This window comes from Gymnoscopelus microlampas (genome assembly GCF_963454915.1).
Source record: "Gymnoscopelus microlampas genome assembly, chromosome: 20".
Classification (NCBI taxonomy): domain Eukaryota; kingdom Metazoa; phylum Chordata; class Actinopteri; order Myctophiformes; family Myctophidae; genus Gymnoscopelus; species Gymnoscopelus microlampas.
Window position 1 is genome coordinate 19,609,816 of NC_139957.1, and position 12,046 is coordinate 19,621,861.

General features: G+C 42.9%; 1 protein-coding gene across 2 annotated transcripts in view; it reads right to left on the reverse strand.

Moving 5' to 3' along the window:
* Nucleotides 1-12,046, reverse strand: part of LOC311035956 (uncharacterized protein) — a 96,823-nt gene that overhangs the window by 37,284 nt on the left and 47,493 nt on the right. The gene's annotated exons all lie outside the window — the stretch shown is intronic.

Below are 12,046 nucleotides of genomic sequence, written 5' to 3' on the forward strand. Positions count from 1 at the left end.
ATTTTCAGTGTTAAGTGACTGTGGGAAAATCTCCCTCCTCTATTCAGACATTTTTCCCTTCTTTTCATATAATGAGGAGAGAGAGGGAGAGAGACAGATAAAGGCAATAACAGAAAAAGAACAATTGCAAGGCAAAGAGAAAGCACAACCACTTGGGTTGAGCTCAATAATGCACTCTCGAAGGGTTAATCATTTTAGGAAGGGGTATGAAGACAAGCCTTTTTAGTTTAATTCATTTCTGGGGCGATATTTTTCCCTCCTGCGACAGGAAGGGAACTGTAGCACTTGACATGGTTTAACATGCTGAGCCATAGCTGTTATGTTCCCACACAGCAAGGAGCAAGGAAATTAACTGCTCCTTTAATTTGCCTGACCACATGCACTGCAGCCACAATTAATTTGTTCTTTAAATTGCTAAGTTTCATAATTTCAAGGCACTCAACTTTGACAAAGAATACTTTTTTTTCCTCTTGTGTTCCTCCTCGCAACTCCACATTTCAACTAGACAATCAGAAATCAACCAATTAAAAAATCATCAAAAAAAGGAGAAAGACAACTACAGATATGTTGGTAACACAATTCGCTAATCCCTTGCACCCTGTACCTTCATTGTACATTATAACAGCCACGTTTTCTGGGTGATGCATTTGGCATTGGTTCACTAATGAACAGAGACAGACAGATTGCATGGGAAAGGGAGTTTGTGCTGGAAACCAGGTTTTTGTTTGTTTGGGGGGATGATGGTAGTGGGATTGGGGATGATGGGAAGGGAGGTGATGGGGGATTGTTGCTCCCACTTGCTACAGCCACATCGACCACCTGCAGGAAAGTAAGCCTGCTTTTGAGCCTGTCTGCCTCCACGGTGGCAGATGATGTTGACAGAGTGATGGAGTCTTTGGGGGGGGGGGGGGGGGGGGGTATAGAGAGAAGAGAGAGAGATGGAGGGGAGGGAGAGAGAGAAAAGAGAAAGAAATATTAGAGAGAGAGAGAGAAAGAGAGCAAGGGGGAGGGAGAGAGAGAAGAGAGAAATAAAGATGGGGGAGAGAGAGAGAGAGAGAGAGAGAGAGAGAGAGAGAGACGTGCAAGTGAAGACTGTAGTCTATTCCTTCAAATGATTGAATATAGTGGGGTTGAAAAGAATCCCTCTTGCCAGAATATCACAGTGCATCATTGCAATGATGCCTTCTTAGCTGTTTTTGTATTTCCAATTTTTTACATCCAATCATATGCTGGCCAAGGTCACGAAGGAACCACCAACTTCGCATTTGCTGCTCATGCATTACAGACCCAGTGAGAGTTAAATGCATCTGTTTCAAAGTCTCAGTGAGATAATGTGATAGGGATAAATTACAGGCTCCTTTGAAAGTTAGTCACAAAGGTTAAAGGCAGACAGGTTATTGCTTAAAAACACTTCTAACCGTGGAGAGCATTAATTATATGGACAGAGTGCAGAGGATACTATTAACTGGCTTTTACCGTGGCAACACTACTGTCATTGCTGCCTACATGACCATGTTTCCAATCAGTTGGATGCACGAACAGTTATTTAGTTAGTTAGTTAGTTAGCTTGTTTGTTTGTTTGTTGTTAGTACACAAGGCAGCGGAATGGCCTTCTGGGGATGAGAAGAACACAGGTTCTACCCTCAGCTCATCCAATGTATATGTCAAAGTGTCCCTGAGCAAGAGACTACCCCTAACACTTCTCCTCATAAGAGCCATCTGAGCAGCCGTTAGCTGGGTGAAGCTGTAAAAGCAATTTCCTCTCCCCACAGGGACCAGAAAATACTCCCTACCACTTTCCCTGACCCCAAGTTATTATCACGGTGGTGCTTGTCCTTGATGATGCACTGAGCTTTGACTACACACCACTTTTGTATAGTTCACCTCCCATTATGCGCTCTGCCGACCGCACCACTCGCTGTAGGTTTTTCTTTTCTCGGGCAGTACAGTTTCAGTACCAGGCCGTAACACAGCCTGATAGAACTGCTTCAACTGACCTGTTGTAGTACAACCTGAGGATGCGGTGTCCTACTCCGAACTTCTTCAGGTGGCGGAGCCAGTACAGTCGCTGCTGAGCCTTTTTCCTCACGTGTGTGTTGTGTGTCTCCCATTTGAGCTCTTCCTCGATGTGTACTCCGAGGAACTTGAACTCGCTGACCCTTTCCACTGCAGCTCCATCGATGAGGATGGGCGCATGTTCTCTCCGCGGCCTCCTGAAGTCCATGATCAGCTGCTTTGTCTTGTCGACGTTAAAGTTATGCAATGCAGGTCCACAAATAACGATTTTTAGCAGCCTCTGCTGGTCATTACCGTCACTGCAGGCCGTTAGTTTATTCCTCTGTTACCCAGAATTCCATTTGTTTTCACCGGAAGACGGAAGCGTTTCAAAAAGCGTTCTTTTAATTGTTTTATACGATCTGTGGATCGTTTCTCTTAGCCAGTGGAGCTTTAGTTACTGTGAGCTGTGTTTTCTTTTTCTGTTGTTTTTTGATCTTCAAATCATACAATCTCTTAAAATCAGCGTGAGTTTCCTTTTTGTTATTAGCACGGTAGTTCCTGGCCAAACAGGAAACCGGTGCGGTAGTTCCTGGCCAAACAGGAAACCGGTGCATTTCCGCTTCCGTTTTCCGGCCAGATGACGTCATTTTCGCGGGAAAGTCCCCCCCGACACCGTTCAATAGAAAAAATATAAATAAAAGGCTTTAGGGGGTGAAATTCATGGAGTGGGTGTTGTGAAACATTTGCCACTCACAAAATATATACAAAGTGCCAGTGAGTTGATCTCATCTCTATAGTCAGACTCGTCATTGTTAACAATTCGGCCTATCACTGTCGTGTTATCCGCGTACTTTATGATGGTGTTGGAGTCATGTGTGGCTGTGCAGTCATGCGTGTACAGGGAGTAGAGGAGAGGGCTCAGCACGCATCCCTGGGGTGCTCCAGTGTTGAGGGTCAGGGGGTCAGATGTGATGCCCATTCTCACCACCTCATGTTGGTTTGACAGGAAGTCTTGTATCCAGTCGCACATGCTTTGGTGTAGCCCTAGGTCTCTGAGCTTTGTGTCAAGTTTTTCTGGGACAATGGTGTTGAATACTGAGCTGTAGTCCACGAACAGCATACTGTACGTAAATATTTTTCCTTCAGCAGCTTGTTATCCATGTGCAAGAGGACGGTGTGGAGAACCATGGCAATAGCGTCATCGGTGGATCTGTTTTGACGGTATGCAAACTGCCACGTGTCCAGCGAGGCAGGTAGCGTGGAGCAGATGTATTCCCTCACCAGCTTCTCAAAGCTTTTGCTGACTATTGGGGTGAGAGCGACAGAACTTCAGTTGTTCAGGCATGTCACTTTTTTTGTGGATGGGCACAATGGTTTTGGAAACCTGTAGGGACCAACAGCCTGGGAGAGGGAGAGGTTGAAGATGTCAGCAAAAACACCGCTTTCTGGATGTTGACCCGTTTAAAGGCAGTGCGCACGTCGTCCTCCGAGATGGTTAGAGAGCTGGTTTCCTCTGCTAGTGCTGCCGATGGCCTCGCTTGGCTGCTGCGGTTGGAGCTGGTCTCAAACCGGCCGCAGTGGGTGTTCAGTTCGTTGGGGAGGGAAGTAGAGGGTTCACTTCACTTGCAGTGTATCTTTGCAGTGTAGTGCCTTTTTACAGTGGTCCGGGCACCTAGGCTACAATGTAGCCTGACAGCGTGTCGCGGGTTCGAGTGCCGATCCCGACTTTGCTGCATGTCACTCCCCATGTCTCTCTACCCATCCCGGCATGTGCACTTAAGCCCCTTCAAATGATCCAGAATGCCGCAGCACGCTTGGTCTTCAACCAGACAAAATTTTCACATGTCTCCCCCCTTCTCCGCTCCCTCCATTGGCTCCCAATTACTGCCCGCACAGAGTACAAAACACGGATGTTGGCCTACAAAGGTATGGCACCCCCATATCTTCAAAGCCTGATCCAACCGTATACAACCCCTCCCGCTCACTCAGATCAGCTAACACAGGGAAGCTGTCAGAACCTTCCTTCCTACTGGATCAAGTCCGTCAACTCAAATGGAGTCCTGAGGTGTAGTCTCTTACAATTTAACTGGGTGCAGATTATTGACGATATACAGTGAAAGGATTATCCGCACTCTCTTGAGTAGTTTCTTATGTTCTTTTTATTGGAGATTTGCACTGCAGCAGCAGTCTACCTAGAGAAACGGACGCATTTTGGGACATCTGCCTTCCTCAGCATTTCAAACTGCTTCCCTAAAACATCTGGGACAACACTGCACTCTTCTCCCCTCTGGCTCCCAAACTGTGGAACAAACTCCCCATTGCAGTTAGAACTATTGCAGACTCACTCCCAATCTTTTGCCATAATCTGAGCAACACCTCTTCAGACTCCACCTTAGGCCGTAGCACTTGCCCTAGCCTTGACGAACTTGCAGGCTTATGCAAAGGCTAAAATGTCATTTAGAGAGCATGTTATGTAGACAGATGGCAGGTTCATTTGTAGACCTGGCATCCTATAATGTGTAGTTTCAATGTACAGATTTTTCTGATATGTTACTGTTTAGACTGATGGTAGGTTATTGGTTTACCTATGATCCTAGATTACTATTTCTATGCATTTGATGTATTAGCTTGTGTTTACCTTGCTTACTCTAAGTCGCTCTGGATTAGGAGCATCTGCTAAAATCCTAAATTGTAATTGTAAATTGTAAGGTTGTCATCAGCATTCGAGGATGAGTACCACATCCTAAAAAGGGCACAGCAGGAGACTAGATGAGCTGTGTCTCCTCAAGGAAGTATATAGCCTGTTCCCTCCAGGAGCAGGCTACTTACGGGGCTGCTACCAGTTGATTGCAGAAGATAGAATGACAGACAGACCGATTGTTCCCAAGATGGCCAACCTGACAGTCACTCATTGTTGATTGATTCTTTAAACTGTCAACTGGGATGGACTGCTTTGTATACCATAGTGTGTGTACAGCCTGGGATTGAGGAAGTCTAAAGACTATATTAATCGAGGTGGAGGGTATAGTGAATTCAACGCCCTTGGACTATGTTCCCTCCAATGACTCTGATCCTGTGACTCATAACCACTTGCTAATGGGGCAGCCAGATGGATCAGCATTGCCAGATCCTAACCAACCATTTCTGGTCTAGATTCATCAGGTTAACATCCTAGTTTGCAAGCCTGCCAGAAATGGCACACCACTGACCTAGAGAAAGGACCAGTGGTCAAGCTGATGGATCCATAGCTCCCAACACTTTGGCCAATCCCACATGTCATTTAGGTGCATCCTAGTGCTGATGGGCACATGCAGATGTACAAATCAAGGACAGTCTACAAGACCAGTATCCAGGCTGGTAGTTCTACTAGCCATCCCAGGTGGAACAGAGAAGAACACTACGGCCTCAGTTCAGCCCACTTAGTAGCTTTTCTATGGAGCAAAATGAACCTATTTTAGGACAACTGTTAGAAAGACTCTTTTTTCTATTATTAATTTTATTATTTATTCCCAGCAAGTTGTCCCCTTGCAACTGGTAATAGTGAGTCAGGGATTGTCAATCACTCCCCAGAATTCCCCTGAGGGTGCATGTTTATAGTTTCCTTCTTATTACATCCTCAGAACGCTGGGCACTTTTCTGACACATGGCTGTCTGCCAGAAGTCGGAGGCTGAATGCAGACATGAAATATTAATTAGCTATTCATAAAGAGCAATTTACAAAATGGCAGCCAAAGTGATGCTGTCATTAAGAATCAGTGCCCATTTTACTCTCTGTAGTAGTAACCTATCCACAGGACTAGTTGTTGCGCATAGAAGTACAAGCTTGCCAGAGTAAACAAAAGTGGTAAATAAAATATAAATCCTATTTTAAGTGTTGAGAGCAGACATCCGTGGCATGGTGTAGCCTAACTCCTTGACATTTACTTTGTTAGAAAGGTTCTGAATAGTTCTACTTCTATTATTTGTATTAAGTGCAAGTCAAATACTATTTATACATACATTTATACAGCATAGTAGCTGTATTTGGTATGTTTAGATGTTATGTTCATGTTCATAATTTCAAGAATTCCTAACAGTCCTAGTGCATTATTGGATAGTCACTGTGATAGTTCACATGCTAGGACTGACTAGCATCGGCTGTACATGGGACAACATTGCTGCTTTAGTTAAATGAACATACATTTGGTCTTTGTGCTTGCTGACCACACGCACAAGCGCACGCGCACACGCACACGCACACCCAAGTCATTATTAAAACATCACCAAAACCATCTAGATGTCCTTATTATTGTGTTCTATAACTGACACCCCAATCCACCTTCCCTGCAGCCTGTCCTCTCATTGGCTTGTACCAATAAACAACAGCCATTCCACCTTATGAGTAGTTTATCTAATATTTAAGTTGGTGGCCTTACAACTGAATCCCCCCTTCTCCCGAGCCCCCCCCCCACCACCTTCAGATGCTGCACCTGTCACCTGGGGGCCTCAGTCTGCATTCGGGATCAATTTACATAACCTCATTTAGCAGTTCACAAATCAGTGCCATTAAGAGCTGCTAACAGGAACCAAGGGTTCTAATTTAGCCTGCCTTTCACAGTTGGAAAATCGTTCGGCTCAGGCCTACAAATAAAGACTCAGGTCTTGGCTTTGATTGTTGATTGTGATGGTAAATGTAAGGATGATTAGAACAAACCCTCCCTCCCCCCCCCCCCCCCCCCCCCCCCCCATATTGATTTCCTTCCAAAACACAGCAGGCACTGGTCCTGCACCGCAAAACCACTGGAGTAGAGGAGGTGAGCACAAGCAGCCCTAGTTACAGACGTGTAAAAGATCGAGTAGAATAGTATTCCTTATGAATAAAGTAAATTAAATAAAAACTAGGGTTGTTTGATGGCCTAACTGTTCTAGAATATTAGGGTATAGGGTCTGTCAATCTATGAAGCTTCTTGTCTGTTCATATGCATAAAACATTATGTAAAGCTGATATTTTGTCAATCAGAAGAAACAATCAACACCGAATTCAATATATTTACAGTAGCCTACCAGAGCATTTCATTTTACGCCTATTTCTTATCGGCTTCAGCGAATATTCCATCAAATGCAGCCATACAATCATGTGAAGGATTTACTGAAGATTTAAATGCATTTTATTTACATTGAAATGAATTGAATTGAAAGTGCTTCATTGTTTAGGGCACATAAAAACACTCTTACATATATACACATAAAATGTAGTGTGTGTGTGTGTGTGTGTGTGTGTGTGTGTGTGTGTGTGTGTGTGTGTGTGTGTGTGTGTGTGTGTGTGTGTGTGTGTGTGTGTGTGTGTGTGTGTGTGTGTGTGTGTGTGTGTGTGTGTGTGTGTGTGTGTGTGTGTACATACACGTTATTGTGACAGGGGTAATATTGCTTTGCTCTTAGCTCTAGTCAAGAATGCAGAGTTGCCTTTAAAAATGCAGTTTGGCAAAGATAGGGGCTCAGAATAGCATACCACTTTTCGCCTCTAAACTTTGAGGCTGCATGGGCACAGTCTCACAGTGAACACTTTTAGGGTGCACGTTTAATTAAGCAACAAATCAGAGCTCCTCTCGATTTGAATTGACTTTCCTAGACGCATGTGTTTGCACTTCAGACTGCTGGATACTAGGGAGGAGGCTCTGCGTGAATTCCTATCTAGCCGCCTACAGATGCAGACTACCGCTGCTGCCAAATGTGATTACATAACACCAGTCATCAGCAGTCAGACAAGTGTGAAACCAGCACAGATGTTTGTCAGGGTTTTAAGGAAAATGTAGTTTTGACAGAATAACAACTCTGTCATGTCATAATAAGTTGAAAATGTGTGTGGAGTATCATTCTATGATTCAGTAAAGTGCTCTGTCCAACCCGAGCCGTGGTAGCTCGTTTTTAGCTGTTTCACTTCAAGATAATTTATGACAAGTGCACGGTGCAGGTTTATGTGGGGGCAGGGACTTAGTAGAATGGTGCTTGAAAATGCTATAGCAACCAACAAGAGGTAGCTAGTGGGCCTTTGGTAAAAGCTACTCTGTGTAAAATGAAAGGCAATAGCTTACAGCCTGCTGATCACGAGGGTAAAATATGATATTTTAGCAAGGAGTTGTGAAAGAAATATATAACTAGAGTTCTGCAAATATTGCAAGTCTTACATTAACGTCTTAAAGTATTAAATTAAGTGCGAATATGTAGGCTATGCTGTATACAATCGTTTAAAATGCCTTCTTTGGTCTTGGCATATATGATGATGTCTAAGGGGGACCTTAGACAATTGGGTAATCTAAAATCTGGACTTATTGCAATTATTAACCAACCCTTTTTAGTATTTATATAAGGAGAGTGAGACCCAATGAACCCAAAGCCAGCTTGCCTTCAATCAAACTTTCAAAAGTAGCCATAGCCTATAAATCAGATTGGGATTTGGAAGGCTGCCAGTGAGCTGACATTGCTTTAAAAGGACGGGGTGTGAGACTGTTGTCGCTGCATAGCCTGGGCGAATTACGTTTAATGAACAAGTAATTAATGGAAATAGACTGAACGGTTTCAAAGCAAACAAGCATTCTAATTGATTTGCATGTCCCTTTTTGCACTCCGATTCGCTTTGTCCAGGCTCTCTATTGATTACTTGCTATGTGTATCGCTCCGCATGTGTTTGCCTTCATTAAGAGATAACGGGTTCCTGATTACTCCCGTCCCTGGGTTTAATGTTGCTTAATGTCTACTTTGTTCCCGTGTCATGTCGGAGGGCAGGGAGCATAATGAGAGGGTGGGTGGGCCGTGGTTTGCCTGTGGTAAAGGAATAGCATTTAGGATGCCGGCTGCAAGGGGATCAGTAGAGAGGTTAGAATAGCAGAACCTTTGGGCTGACTCAATCACAGCATGTGGCCATGGACCCCACGCTTCCATTCTGTATGTTGTATCCCCCCGCGTCCGTTGTTGCACTTTCGGTGGAATTGTCCGTTAAATTGTAATTTTACAGCTGACTCCCCTTCATTTAACAAATCATCCTTAGCCTACATAGCCTACCTGATGGGTTTTGTACTTATAGAGAGTTTAACATAGATGTTAGAGCCTATACCCCATGTCAATTTCCGTTCCTTTAGGCCTGGCCATGATGAAACACCAGTGGTGTACTGTAAAGTAACTAAGTAGGCCTACATGTACTCAAGTACTGAACTTAAGTACAATTTTGAGGTATTTTTACTTCAGTATTTCAAAATGACAATACTTTTACTTCTACTCCACATCTCAGAGGAAATATATTGTACTTTTACTTAACTACAATTATATGAAAGCTTTAGTTACTAGTTACTTTGTAGATTTTGATTATTATTATTACAAAACACTCTAACCACTTCAGCCGTAGCCCATATATATTTCGGCTTAATATGTTGTTATATATTTTTAACTTGTGAAATGTGACATTTTGCATAATGAGTAGGCTGCTTTTACTTTTGGCACTTTAAGTACATTTTGATGCCGATACTTTTTCTTATTTTGAATACAGGACTTCTACTTGTAACAGAGTATATCTACATTGCAGTATTGATAGTTTTACTTAACTAACATGTGAGTACTTCTTCCATCACTGTGAAACACATTATATCCTATATGGCCTGAGCAATTCAGCAACCGGAATAAAATAGCCTACATTGACAATGGGACAAAAAGAGAACTACGACGTTGTACACAGAATTGCATGTTAGCTAATTGTTAATTTAAGCGGCTCGCTGTGGCTAATTATGTCGGCACAGCCAAACCATTTGAATGATGGACTAGCCACCTGCCCCAACGAAGCGGTCCGCTGCCAGGGCAAACTATATAATTACTGAACAGCAGTGGGACGATTTTTGACTGTCGCCCCTTTTGTGTGACATGAATTCCTCCTAATGACATAATTCATTAGGGGGCAAATAGCATCCCCCCTCTCGCTTTCCGAACAAAACCTCAGACTACAGGCTGTAGTCTCAACAGGTCATAATCAAGACTTAATCCACCTCCACAGAATGTTTAAGTTGCAGTTGTGTCTTTGCTGGGTTGCTGCACCAGACCAGTCACACAGGACGACGCCTATTCTTAGTTATTTTTGGCTGAGCTCATTAACCCGTCAAATAGTCTCTTTGGATCTTGATTGCTTATTGTGTAGCAACATTCATGGGTTGTTTTGTTTTGAGTTTTCCATCCCCCATAGAAGACTCGCTGATCCGAGGCATAGCAGGCCTATCTAGGCTGTTATGGATGTATGGACAACTTGGACAAGGCAACACTGTCTAGGAGAAACCAATAATGAACATGCAACATGTTTAGCCATGTAGCCTACATTAAGTTTGTTTTGTTACTTGAATCATAGGCCTGATATTTAATTTTTGGATGAATGCAGAATCAACTTGACGTCCTTGTTTAGTGCAGCGGGTTGCTGATATCTCTTTTCTCTTACAATTAGGCTCAACAGGTTGGATCTCCATTGAAGTAAAGATGTTATGGGAAAAGAATAAATTGCTATCCTTGAGCCATTCACGCCATTCGCGCGTGCGGATCATCAATCATTAATGAGAAAAGTTGTAGCCTCGCTTCACTTGGTTTTAACGGGGTTAGTGACGGCTCGTTGGCTCTGAATGGGCTCCCGCTGGTACTGTACAGGAACATGACAACTCGGCTTTAGTTGTGCTCTCATTTAATTGCTCTGCAAGAGGAGCAAGTCCCAAATAGAGCTAAATATTGTGCGTTTTAGGAAAAATGGCTATATTGGATGAACACTGACATTTTTGTTGGTACACACACACACACACACACACACACACACACACACACACACACACACACACACACACACACACACACACACACACACACACACACACACACACACACACACACACACACACACACAGGCCTGCTGGGCTATACCATTTCTCGGCCGTTCGGAACGCCAAAGCCTAGTCCTTTACTCAGTGTAGCTTTTCTTAGACCGTCACCGTAGCCTATATTTCTTCTTTATGCCACAAAACTGGCCATTAAGCCTATAGGCTGTAGTGAGTGTGGTATTTGTAGTTCAAGTTCTACATGAGCCTATATACAACAAGAAAACAACAAAGACACCATAAACTCAACTGGACACCTATAGCGTACAGGATTAAAGGAGCATTTGCCCACCTCCAGTAGGCTGGTGCAGTGGTAATTTACTAAATTTACCAGATGTAGTCTGAACAAGTTAATTCAACGCATGTAGCCTATGCCCTTGTACTGATGTAACCTGTTCTATGCAGTTGCCTATAAGTATTATTGTATAGGCCTACATGCCTCACGCTTACATGGGGGACTTAAAAACAACACATAAAAGACTGGGTTTGGCTAAACAACCCAGTGATACCTTTTTGCTCGTGACACTTTACACTTATAGATGTAAATGTTTGACATTCACTCGCCTCACTATAGCCGACCTTAGATTCAGCATTCACTGTAAATTGTGTGAAGAGATTATGATTACCCCTATTGAACACTGTGTATGGTACCTCCTATGATAGGTCATCAACTACGGTTCATTATAATTAGAAAAAATGAGATGACCCAATTGTTACCACGTGGTAAATTCAGAATGTATTTTTAGAATTTCACAGGAAGAGATGCTTTGTGAAATTTGATTTAGTGGGCTGCATTAGCTAAATATTGACATTTGAGATAGGTCTACTGATTTTTTTCAACGTTTGATGTATTCGTTAAATCACACGTTGTTTGTTAAAAACTAACAAAATGGAACCAATATAGATGACCAACCCATGACTGATATAAGCCGTGGCCATTTATGTACCATGATTCTTCTCTATTTATTATAATGATCAATTAGATCATTAAACCAAATAAATCAAGCACGGGGAAGTGAAACTGTGATTCCAAATCGTTAAAGTCCAATTAATAAAAAATATGAATATGTGGTCTTTGTTTTCTACCATTGGTGGAAAACAAAAACGCTGGTCTGTTTAGTGTTAATCGTTGAAAAAATAACTAAACTGGTCAAGCGTGAACTTTTCAATGTGTA